Here is a 12,122-nt window from a genome sequence, read left to right as displayed (position 1 = left end):
TTCCTGCACTTTTACCCCAAATATTACTCTTCACACAGTGCTTTGCTGTCATCTCCTATTCTGAACTTCCATGGTACTTATCATATCCTAACAGAAGATATTAAGCATCTTCTCCACATGTACCGATAAATTAAGTCCAACATTTATTTTCTAGTTACTTTGCTAAAGTCCTGCTGTTTAACCCGTACGATAACATCGACATCACTCACCCCTTACCTTGAACATTTGCCTCAACGTAAAATGTTAAATATTGAATGTACTAAGTTGGTTTGTGTCGTAAATCAAAATATTGGTGATGACAAACTTGCCAATTAAATTATGTAGTTGCATGCGTTTTATTTTTAAATGGCTTTCTCAGTGGGTTTACAGCATTCAAGCACCAATGACTCTGCCGTTCAACACCCGTTATTGCCATGTTACACTCAACGACAGATTGGTAACCAAGCGATGCTCCTTTTCATTACGTGTTGGGTGCTACAGCACAACAACTGGGCTGTTTCAAAAATATCAGAGATTTTATTCTAAAGTAAACTAAAAACTAAAATGTGTTTTATTTGACCAGATAAGGCTCATAATTCAGGACAAATTATGGATCAGGGTCCATGTTAGGACACCGCTTTTGTTTAGAAAGTTAGCCATTGTGAAGAGTTTTATTAAATTGGTCTAGGTTACAATTTTAATTTAGATATGTTGCTGAATGATATACAGGGTGTTTCAAACAGATGGACCCAATTTCAAAACAGTATATTTCACGATGGCAACATGTTACAATTTCACAAAAAGTTACAAACGGTTTAATGAGTTATTAAGTTTCCTAACCATTTTATAAATGCTCTATGTGCCCTCCACCTGCTGTACGGACAACATCGAGATGATAGTTGAATTCATCCCAAACGCCTTTCAAAGTGTCTTCTTCCACTGAAGTCAGTGCTGCCGTGATTCTGTTTTTGAGGTCATCCAGATTAGTTGCTAATGCTGGCACAAAAACACGGTCTTTTGTGCCACCATGCTCTTTGACATTGGCGGATCAATGCCAAAACGCCGTTGAAACGCACGTTGCACCGCAATTACGGATTCAGTTTTTCTGAACTGCAGAACGAAAAACGCCCCTTGAGTTGCGGGTCACCATCTTGCTAATGACTGAGGCTAGGGGCTGTTTGTGCGCTGGGAGAGGCATCTAGCGGTAATCATTTGAAACTCTATGCCCCGCCCTCTCTGTGCCCCGCCTTCTCTATGCCCCGCCCTTTCAAGTGGTAAGAGTTTCATTCATGGGCAGTTCGTGGTTGCAGAGATATAGCGATTTAAAATCGGGGCAAATATTTTTTAATCACCCTGTATATCTCTAAATCTAGGTCGATAAGTGTACTCGTTTATCTGAGGTCTACTTCCGTTCGTGACCTAAAAAGGTCACACAAGAGAACAAGGTTACCTGACCCACAAATTAATACAAATATCTTCAAAAGAAACACATCAAACTGAATTGTATTTGTGATCATTTATCATTAACAAGTATAACCCGTAAAAACAAAGTTTTTCACTATAAATCCTTTATATGCGTGGCGGCTAGAGTCCTCTCGTCCTCTGGCTTGAGATGGCTGCCACCTATGGGTCAGATGATTGCATTGCACCATTAAGCAATTGGTAATTAAATATAATATTTTTGTCCTAAAAAGTGTAAAATTTTGGAAAAAAATTTTCACGAACATTAATTGTCACGCACAATGAGTCTGTGTGGAAAATGTCAGCTCAATTGGATCACGGCAAGTGGGTTAAAAAACGACCGAAAGATTTGCACGGTCGTAAGTAGGCAAGCGAACTTAATGTAAAGGATTTAAAAATGAATATGCTTGAATTGCACAACAATCAAAGAAAGCTGATTATCAATACTGATTAATGCTTATATATTTATGCCAAACACATTTATTGAATACCTCACGTTTTGAAATGTAAAACATCAAATTGAAGGTGATAAATAAAGTACATTGTTACGTGCGACATTGTTTGAAATTTTACAATAAGTTTATATATTATTGCAATCAATTTTTTTTATTGCAAATGAAATTGAGTAAAGTTGTTTCTTTTATTCATTAGACGTTAAAGATTTGCGTGTAATCTGATGCACACTATGCTATGCCAATGAAATCTGGTGATTTTGCACTGGTGATTGAGAGTGAATTCATGTTCGTGTTTGTCTTTTAGCTTCACAAAATTGTTGATGTTTACTGTCATAATTGCGAATCATGTTGTATGTGTCGCAGTGCTTACACATATTTACAACCTGGCGCTTGTGGTTACTAGTGACTGTTGATGTTGTTAAATGCAGTAACATTCATTGTTTCTGCCAGGAATAACTACCCATGGATATCCATGCCCCCAGTATGGTGGCCACCATTTCAGATTTGACCCGGACAGCCCAGGAATTGGCATCTTTGTTCCGATGATTGAAATTTATTTGTACCGAAATCTGGTGCCGGTATTGCGGTGAACTTTATTGTAGTAAATGTTACGGTTTTGAAAGACCAAGGCTGACTGAGAAATAACACCCAGCATCACTTTAAACGGCTGTAGTCTCTTCATTAAGCTTATTTTGGTCTTCAAAACTCCAGCCACGTTTTCACTCACTTGTGTATAGTAACTTTCATCCATGTTACACCAGGTGGTGCTGTTTTTATATCACTGAACTCGCAATCGGGTGCTTTCAATATTAAATCTGGCGTGGTCGACTGAACCACTGTTCATAAAACTGGCTTCCGTCATAGGAATGTGGAATTTCCACTACTGGCACAATTTCATCATGGAGATGAATACGGTCCCACACTCGTATGAGCATGGAGGTATTCTTACTTGAATGATAGGGGAAAAATCACAGTAAAAGTAACTGCTTTTGTCCGGAGCCAATCTATAAGGCCCCCCAGGAAACCTGGCTTTTGGAAGTGTGAATAGAATTGCTGATAATGATGTTGCTCACATTAAACCCATGCATTAATGCTCACAAAGAGCTTACACTTGACTTGGAACAAAACCAAGTGGCAGCCGTCTTTACCCCACACTTGGCTCCACTCGAGTGTTCTCTCCTACTGTATGTGTGTCACTTTGGCTTGCCCTTCCTTGACACCCTCCAACTCAATAATAATTTGTAAAAAAAAATGGAATTTCGCAGATGACTCCCCTCTGTGAGTTTTCACTGGTGAAACATTCCTTAGGCACTTTGTGTAATGTTTGCTCTTGGGTCCCACAATTACCTGTACACCGGCCTGGATTGAGGTATTGTGTGAAGTGAAATAAATCGACTGGCCATTACACATTCATGGCAATCAGATGCTGCCTGTATTGGGCAGCACATAAAGTAGGTATCAAACCGGTCTGTGTGGAGTTTTCGTGCCCTCGTATGCACGGGGTTTCTTCATTATGGTATACATTCATAATACTCAGACATAAAGACTCGGTGATGCTTTCTTTGTGTATATCCCTGGCTGCCTGATGTGAGTTTGAAGCTTCCTTAATAAAAACTAATATAAAATCATTAATTTACAGGCCATCAATTGGCACTGCAGTGAAGTCACTGATTTCACAGCGATGTTTTAATATAAATGCAGCGACATCACGAGCACGCTATGACAGAGTGCCTGAGACTGATTTTAAAGATGTGGTCTATCAGGCACAGGCACACGAGAGCTGTTTGCTTTTTAGGTTGTGTATTTAGACTAAAAATTGTGGAGGAAAAAACTCAGCTGTTTGACACTGTGAGGTTACATTTCGGATGGAAGCTATTATTGGCAGATGGTGCTCACTTGCCTTATGGTGCTAACTGTAGAGAGATGTGATTGATGTAATTGCGTTTATGTGGCATTTTTATATAAATTTTCATCATCATATTTGTCCAGATTGGATCACGAATATTATTTGTAAATCACCCAGAAAATGAAGTCACATTTGTGATACAAACACATCTTCTGCCACAAACTTTATCACCTCTATCGAATAAAAGTTGAAATCTCACAATTGCTGTCCTGGCAGACACGAAAGGTGTAAGCTCTGGCATTAAAAAAAGAGATGATTACACTGTTCATTCAAACGCTTAAATTATTAATGATTTGTTATTACTGCTGTTAAATGTTAATTGGTGTCTTGTGTTATGCAGTTTTACTTGTGTTTTTTTGTCAACGATAATTATTTGTACCACGAATAAAGTTCACTTTAAATAAATAAAAATGTTAAGTTCATGTTTTGTGTGACGTTGCATTCCATTGACATGTGAATTAACACTACGAATCACAGCACTTGAGCAAGCTGCAGAGCCAAGCTATTAAGGGAGCCCAGATTCTACTGGAAGATTTATTTGACTGTTAAAAACACCTGTGCACGGACGCATGCACACGTTGAGCGCACAGCTTACACCCAGGAGCAGACATTCTAACGCGTGATTTATTTTATTTTATACCTACGTGACTTTACCGAAAGAACCAAAGACAATTCTAACGAGAGTTTGCTAATTGCAATGATGCACAGGTCAATGCTTTACAAATAAATATATAACTTGATTTGAAGCTTTCGTGACTGCAGGAAACCATACTCCTTGGTTCTTTCGGTAAAGTCACGTAGGTAGAAAAATAATAGCTCACGACGTTTCGATAGCAACACAAGCCATCGTCCTCAGGTGAAACAATACAATTCTCTTGTTGAGGCAAGAGAATATTCCACCAGCAGTCCGCCTGCTGTATTGTTTCACCTGAGGACGATGGCTTGTGTTGCTATCGAAACGTCGTGATCTATTATTTTTCTATCTACGTGACTTTGCCGAAAGAACCAAGGAGTATATATACAACTTGAAAGGTATTTAATTAATCTTTTACATTGGTAATGTGTGTGCTAAATGGTTGACTTCAGGACTTTGTATATGTTTAAAAAAATATATCAACAGCACGTTTCCACGCCGGAAGGCTAGTATATTTACATTTCTGACAGACGGATAGATGGACGTGATATTACCCAAGCATAGCAATACACATTCCCTCTTAAAATCATTAAATCACTCAGACCGTGTCAGATCACGACGGCTTGGTGAGACCTCCATATAGCAGTGTCTCGATATGGCTGATGATTTAACGCAGGGGTGGGAAACGTCCGGCCCGCGGGCCGTGTAAGGCCCGCAAAGTCATTTGGTGTGGCCCTGCCAAGGCAACCGCAGGCAGGACTCGAAATTCAATGAATATAGGAGCAAACCTGGAAAAGCAGTTGCGAGAAGCAACATCATCAATACCTGCTAATATCACACGCCTCGCCAAAGAGAAGCAGTTCCAGCCATCACATTAGGGGTGAGTTAATTAAATGTTTGACCAAATATAATAGGCTAATTTTTAAGTTGATAATTTTGTATGGCCCGCGAATGATGTTATAAATATACAAATGGCCCTTGGCAGAAAAAAGGTTCCCCACCCGTGCATGCTCTCTGCTTCACGTGCTCCTCTTTCCACGTGTGGCGATGCAATGGGCGTTTCAGCCAGGAAAGCTCAAGCGATTGACTTAACAGTCCTTTGACAATCTGCTGCTGGATGAGTTGTCTTCCCATGCCGCATTGGTTGTTTGGCCATAATTCTCAGCACTGGTCAGTGTGGGTTGGGTAGACGGGACCGGCTTAGACATCCCTCGCCACTGATGTTGTCTTCGGTTGAGACTCGAACCCGGGTGTGCTAACCGTTGTACCACCGCCCTTCCCAAGAACGCAACTTGTCGTGTTTAATGAATAGAACTAACCAGGTGGAAAAAAAAACTCAATTCCCACGCCCGATATCAAGCGGTGTGGGTAAGGTGACTAAGTTTTTCTGCCATTTGTTCTGGCCGCGTTATCAGCTCGGTGAAGCACGTTGGGTATTTTTCGAGGGGAAAAGTAAACGCGGCGTGGTTTTAAACGTCACTGTGTCAAGGGCGTAATGGGAACAAACCTAACCCCGGGTCACTGACAGTGCCAACACACCAGTGCCGGATTAAGAAAGTGCGGGGCATGTAGCATATGTTATAAAGGGGCCCTAAATTAAAAAACACGTAAATATTAAAACACAATTTTTTAAACTTGCATAGTAAAGTATTTGTATTTTTTCATTTGCCATACGGCCAGATAATACGACAAATCGCTAACCTTAAACACCCAATCGTTCATAAAAGTTGAATACAGTATAGTACTATAGCAATAGAGCAAGTGCAGAATCACTGAACCGGAATTTATAGCTTGAAAGCATTTAGCGCAGTGCCCTTGAAAGTGCGGAGCCCCTAGCATTATGTAGCTACTTGTGCTGCTGGGATAATCCGGCACTGCAACACACGCACAGCATTGCAGTCATCAACCTTGCACGGTGGTGCAAAGTCCCCCCACCCCATTCCTTGCTTCAGAGAATCATTATTGCAGACCGGGTCTAATAGGAAGTCGTCAATAGACGCGTGTGTGTAACGACACGGAAGACAAATACATGAGAAGAGCCAATTTGTTTTTTATTTAAAGTTTACAAAATAAAAAAAACCCTACTGACGACTTCCACAATGAAGGACCCTAGGCTTCGTTCTTGTCTTCCTGCTTGTATCTTCCTCCGAGCCTCTCCACTCCTCGTGCCCTCTCCTTATATCTCAGCCTCAGCCCCCTTTCTCGAACCTTCTTCTCGTTTTTTTGACCTCTAACCAATCCCCGTCCTTTCCCTTGAACGAATCCTTTTTGTGTTCCCGTTCAACCCCCTTATTCTCAAATCCCTTTAAAAGTCTGCCCTCCCGAACCAATCGCTGCGGAGGCTTCTTTCTTCCAATCGGAGAACCTTTCGTTTATTTCTAAGTAGCCGCTAGACTGCATATGTCTTGGGGTCATTTTTCGGTCATTCCTTTGTCAATCCACTGCTGGATGAAGGCCTTTCCCCGGTGGAGGATTCAACAAGGGTGGCGGGGAAGGTGTGGGGGTGGGGCATGGGGGTCCATCTAGGGGAGATCCAGGACCGGTTCGGATCATCGTGAGTGGGGATCGAACCTCCGAGTGGCAAGTAACGTAGCGCGGGCACGCTGACCACTGCGCCACCGCTCCCCGCAAGCATCTTGCCCTGCGCCGTCACCCTGAAGTTTTGCATTGAGGAAAATGCAACTTCCAAATGTAGAGGAGACTTTATTGACGTTTTATCAGATGTATTTCTATTTTGTGTTATATTTTTTGGTAATGTTGTACAATTTAATTAGGGACCGTCCATAAATGACGTCACGCACCTGGGGGGAGTCAGACATTTGTGACGATGTGTGACAAGGGGGGGGGGGGGGGGGTTGAGAAATGTGACGTCACATCAAAATGCGCAACTTTAAATAAATATAGACAACACGTTCTACTTAATTAAATAGACTTTTTAATAAACGTTTTCTCCTACAACATCAGAGTGCAGCGCCACATTAAATACGCACTACAATGACAATAGTTTAAAGAGATTTGAAGCATGTTATCTATTTTGGGGGGGGGCAGAGTTTTGTGAAGTCATATTTGAGGGGGGGTCTGGGGGGGGTCAAAAATCGTCAGAAATCGCGTGACGTCATTTATGGACGGCCCCACAGGATACTTTATTGACGTTTTATTTTATGTATTTCTATTTTGTGTTATATATTTTTGTATTGTTGTACAATTTAATTAAGCAATACTGTACACGGATGTTATTTTCCTTGTACAGTACAGGATTGATGTTATGAAACACTTTTATTTTCTCCTCCCGATGTTCAATCTGACACAGGAACCTAACCCCCCTCTCCCCATATTGTTGACAGTATAATTGCACTAATGCAGGGCCTCTGTTTAAAGGGCTTCGAGAACACCCCTCCCTCCTTCCCTATGTTGGTCATGAGGGTAGTTTGACCATACTTCAACATGCTGGTCAGTGCTGATTGTTGGCCATGGAGTCTTGGTATTAAAACCCATCTCGCCAGACTCGTTGTGCAGTGCGCTAACCACTCTGACACTACTGAAAATACAAATAAATGTTAAAAGTATCTGCCCCAACGAGCATTTAAGATTGTAGTCATGGGGAGGGGTAATATTTTTCGGCAGTTGTGTAAATTCCACATTCCTATGGCTGGGATCAGTCTCTCCACTGTCACCCCTGCTGTTTGTATAAGAGGCACGTTTTTCCTATTTGCAGAATCGTAATTAAGACTTTGCATTCGTAAAGAGCACTGCGTGTATAATTTTTAAATTTGTGTCTAACAGAATTAACCATTCCCATAAGAGACGTTGTACAAAACTGCAGTGTATGACGATGCACCAGCTGGCTAATATTGTGCGCTCAGTGGTAACATTTTTTGCATCACAGCAAGGTTTTCCTGGGTTCAATTCCCAACGCGGTTGACTTTCTGTGTGAACTATGTACTATCGTTCATCTCTGGTGGTTTTCTGTGAGTTTTCCGGTTTCCTCCCAGAATTGAAATTAAAAAAGCACGCAATATATCTACAGGATACAATCGGTGAAAACAACCCAGTGCTGAAAAGTGGCATACACATGAACTCAAGTTGTATTGTACACATCAGCAGACAACACATCTTGAGACTCAGAGAGGCTTTCCTGGGTAAACTAGCGTTATAATAATAATAGTGATGGTATTGGCAGTATACAGCATACTGTAGGAGTCTACATATGCCGTACTAGTTTATATCCCTATCCTCACAACTCATCTGAGAAAAAAAAGATTAATAGTTCATCGGATTCCTCCAGCATAAATAAAGATTCTGAATCTTGTGAGCGGCCCCCCAACAATCTCAACAGGTGCATATTCATAGCAACGCGGCGTGTCGGGCACATTGCCCATTATTCTGCGTTGCACACAACGTGAACACGGTTCTGCACGGTCGGTCTCGTGCCCTCTTGAGCCGAGTGTAATTAAGGGGTTTGTGTTTTTCATTTTTTCCACCAGGGGCATCATCCACACACACACAGTTGGGGCTTCACTCGCTGCCCATAACACAACACAACGTACCCCACCCCCCTTCTCTCACTCTCACGACGCCGCAGAACGAGCCCCCCACGAGTTCGACTTCAACTCACGGCCAACGCCAGCGACGACGATCTCGAAAACCGATGCTGGGGGTCTCAAATCCACTAAGTCTGCTGCGGTGTGGTGTAGTGTAGGGCGGGGGGTAGGAAACAAAGGCGGTCGGGCGTGGGTGCCGGCCACCCCCCCCCCCAGGTCTCCAACTCGTTAGCTGCAAACTTTGCCCGAGAGGTTCTGCTGCTGCTAATCGAGGCGACAGACAGGGGGGGGAGAGGGATCTTTGTGTGTACCGAGTGGCCACCACATCGTTCATAGGCTCGGGGCCGGGGGAAATCAGCACCCCCCCCCCTCCTGCCCTACCCGCTCGCCTCCCTCCCTCCCTCCCCCCACGGCTAAGGGGACGTGAGCGGGAGAGAGTCGATATAAAACCGGGGTGGAAGGGATCACTCCTCTTCACCATCATCATCACTACCAGCATCACCACCAACGCCGATCAGAGAGAGAGAGAGCGGTCAGCTCACAACTGCTGGGACCCTCCATTCATTGCGTGGTGAGTGCCAAAGATGCCGTGGTCCGCTGCTGCTGCTGGTGTCATCAGATCGGAAATAATAAACGCGTTGCATCGGTGATGATATCGCGTGTGTGTTAACACACCTGTGTGTGTGTCTTGGTGTTGGTGGGGGGGCAGGCAACGTGGTGTTGTTGTTGGGGGGGGGCAGGCAACGTGTTGTTGTTGGGGGGGGGGCAGGCAACGTGGTGTGTGTGGGGAGACGATGGCGGCCTGCGTTGTTTGGTGCTGCCCACTACGGCCTTCATTCAGTGCTCGCAAGCAGCACTTGCCCCAACAGTCTGTCCTTCCTGTTGGTGTGTGTGTGTGTGCCTTGTGTATAGTCCATGCAGTGATGTGGATGATGATGACCACTTGGGCCTTCCGAAGCCACGGCGCGACACGTGGGTAGTGAACCCGCGGCTTCGCCACGCAGGCGCGGGCATTAGCGGCGTCTTGAACGAATCTCCGCGGGGTTCTTTAATCGAGGGGGGGGGTGGGGGAGAGCGAGATGATGATGGTGAAGATTGTCGTAGCAGATGTTGGTGAGATGATGTAAGATGTATTAGTGGTATCATCACATCTTGCTTCCACGTGGCGGCAATGTGACAGCGTCACACGTACAGTACGCTACTACACGCACGTGTGCGTGTGAGCAACTTCAGAACGAAACGATTTATTTTTTATTTAAAGCTTTCGTGACTGCAGGGATTAATATTCTTGGTTCTTTCGTTAAAGTCACGTAGAAGGGAAATAATAAAACAATACAAATAATAAAATTCTCACGACGTTTCGACTGAATAAGAAAATTTGAAAATGTTCTTGCTGTGGATTTCACACCTGATGGCGGTTGCTTGTGTTGCAGTCGAAACGTCGTGAGAATTTTTATTGTTTTATATTTATATTATTTTATATTTATATTATTTTATATTAATAGTATTTTATTATTTCCCTTCTACGTGACTTTACCGAAAGAACCAAGAAGATGAAACTATATTCGTGAAGGTGACGTTTCGTGCAATAACACTTAATCAGAGCAGATATTTGGTGGGGGGAGGTGGAAATAATTGCAAACTACTCGATTGGAATCTTACATGGAGCGTTCATTCATCGCCGCTGGACTGCGAATCTGTCCAAATGAAATGCATCGCAGTGCTCTGCGTGTCGTTCACTTGAATGAATCTTCAATGGATAATTTAATAGCCGATTATAGTCGGAAGAACTCCAAGCCACCCGAACCAACCGAGTCAAGTGGCCTATTTAGAGTGGTTGCGAGTATGTGCGTGTGTGTATATGGCCCTCGGTGACATTTATCTAATAGCGCAAACAATGGGATTAAATCAATGTGTGTGTACACACACAGGCTCTAATGCTGCCCGACCAGCGTTTGATGTGTCGACGTGGTTGAAAAACGCTGGGGATAATGGGTTTGTGTGTGTGTGTGCATGAAGTTCTCTGTGTGCGTGCCTGTGGCCTATGGAAATGAACGGTGAGAATGCGTTGGGTGGGAGTGGGGCCCTCTTAAGTCGCACGTGGCAAGGTGCCACATGGGGAGAGACACCTTCAGTGAGTAGAATTGTGTGGTGGTATTATGATATTATCAGAGTGTGTTTTTTGGTTTGCATTCTGACCACACATATTGTGGTTAATGCAGACATTATTCCTTGTAAAAGGATTTAGTTTGATGTTTTAACATCTGAACACAGCTGTTTTTTTGCCAGAAAAAAGGGTAAAACCTATTATTCTTTGGTTCTTTTCGGTTAAGTCACGTCTAAAAATAAAATAATAAATTAAAATAACATATTACGACGTTTCGATTGCAACACATAGGTAAAACCTATTCTCATATTTTGGTACTGGCAAAGGAGGTCCCATGGCGTGCGGTGGTGTTTGCGAACACAGCTTAAATTCTCTCTGGCTTGTGCCGCTCGCCTGTGTGACAGGCAGGGCGTGTGGTCGAACGAGTTTTCTCTCTACACGCGGTTCACTATCGTGAATAGATAAACAGTGTTGTTATTGTACAGATGTTTACACCACTGCAAACGCATTCCTCGAAGTGTTGTTCTTCTTGGGTTGATGTTGTTTCACGCAGCAGTTGTTATTAGTTCTATATAAGCGTGCGATCATTTTCCATGTTCGAACAATCACATTTAGTAAGGTGCATGTCATCCGAATGCGCCGTGTATGGAAATGAACAACCTGAGTAAACATCCAGAACTGTGGGCTAAAGGGAAGTTTTAAAGAATTGAGTATTCAAAACTGGCTTAATTACGGTACACAGCAATGTATCTGCAGTGGTAACGCAACGGTGGCAGTGAATGTGAAGACAATTTCTTGTTTCGCGGCGTGGACAGCAATAAGTGACAAAGGCAGAGTGAAGGTGACCGTTGAACAATGCTGATTTGTGGGCCCCCCCCCCACATCTGGGTAATTGGGGTTGGCAATGTTTGTTCAAGGTGTAGTCCAAATCTGTTCTCCAACCCGAGATCTCAATTGTGCTAGGCTCAATGCTGAGTTTAATGTTGATTTTTAATCAAGCTGTTGCCGTATAAATTGACTCTAAATGGGTTTCCTGTTT

At 43.1% G+C, this 12,122-nt stretch overlaps 1 protein-coding gene across 1 annotated transcript in view; it reads left to right on the top strand.

The window, feature by feature from the left end:
* The first annotated feature begins 9,026 nt into the window (after nucleotides 1-9,026).
* Nucleotides 9,027-12,122, top strand: part of SLC7A5 (solute carrier family 7 member 5) — a 58,626-nt gene continuing 55,530 nt past the window's right edge. The window contains exon 1 of the mRNA XM_078868655.1: nucleotides 9,027-9,547. The gene's annotated coding sequence lies outside the window, so the exon portion shown is untranslated. The remainder of the gene's footprint in view (nucleotides 9,548-12,122) is intronic.

This window comes from Lampetra fluviatilis, chromosome 26, assembly GCF_964198595.1.
Source record: "Lampetra fluviatilis chromosome 26, kcLamFluv1.1, whole genome shotgun sequence".
NCBI lineage: Eukaryota > Metazoa > Chordata > Hyperoartia > Petromyzontiformes > Petromyzontidae > Lampetra > Lampetra fluviatilis.
This window is presented reverse-complemented; position numbering and strand designations above follow the sequence as displayed.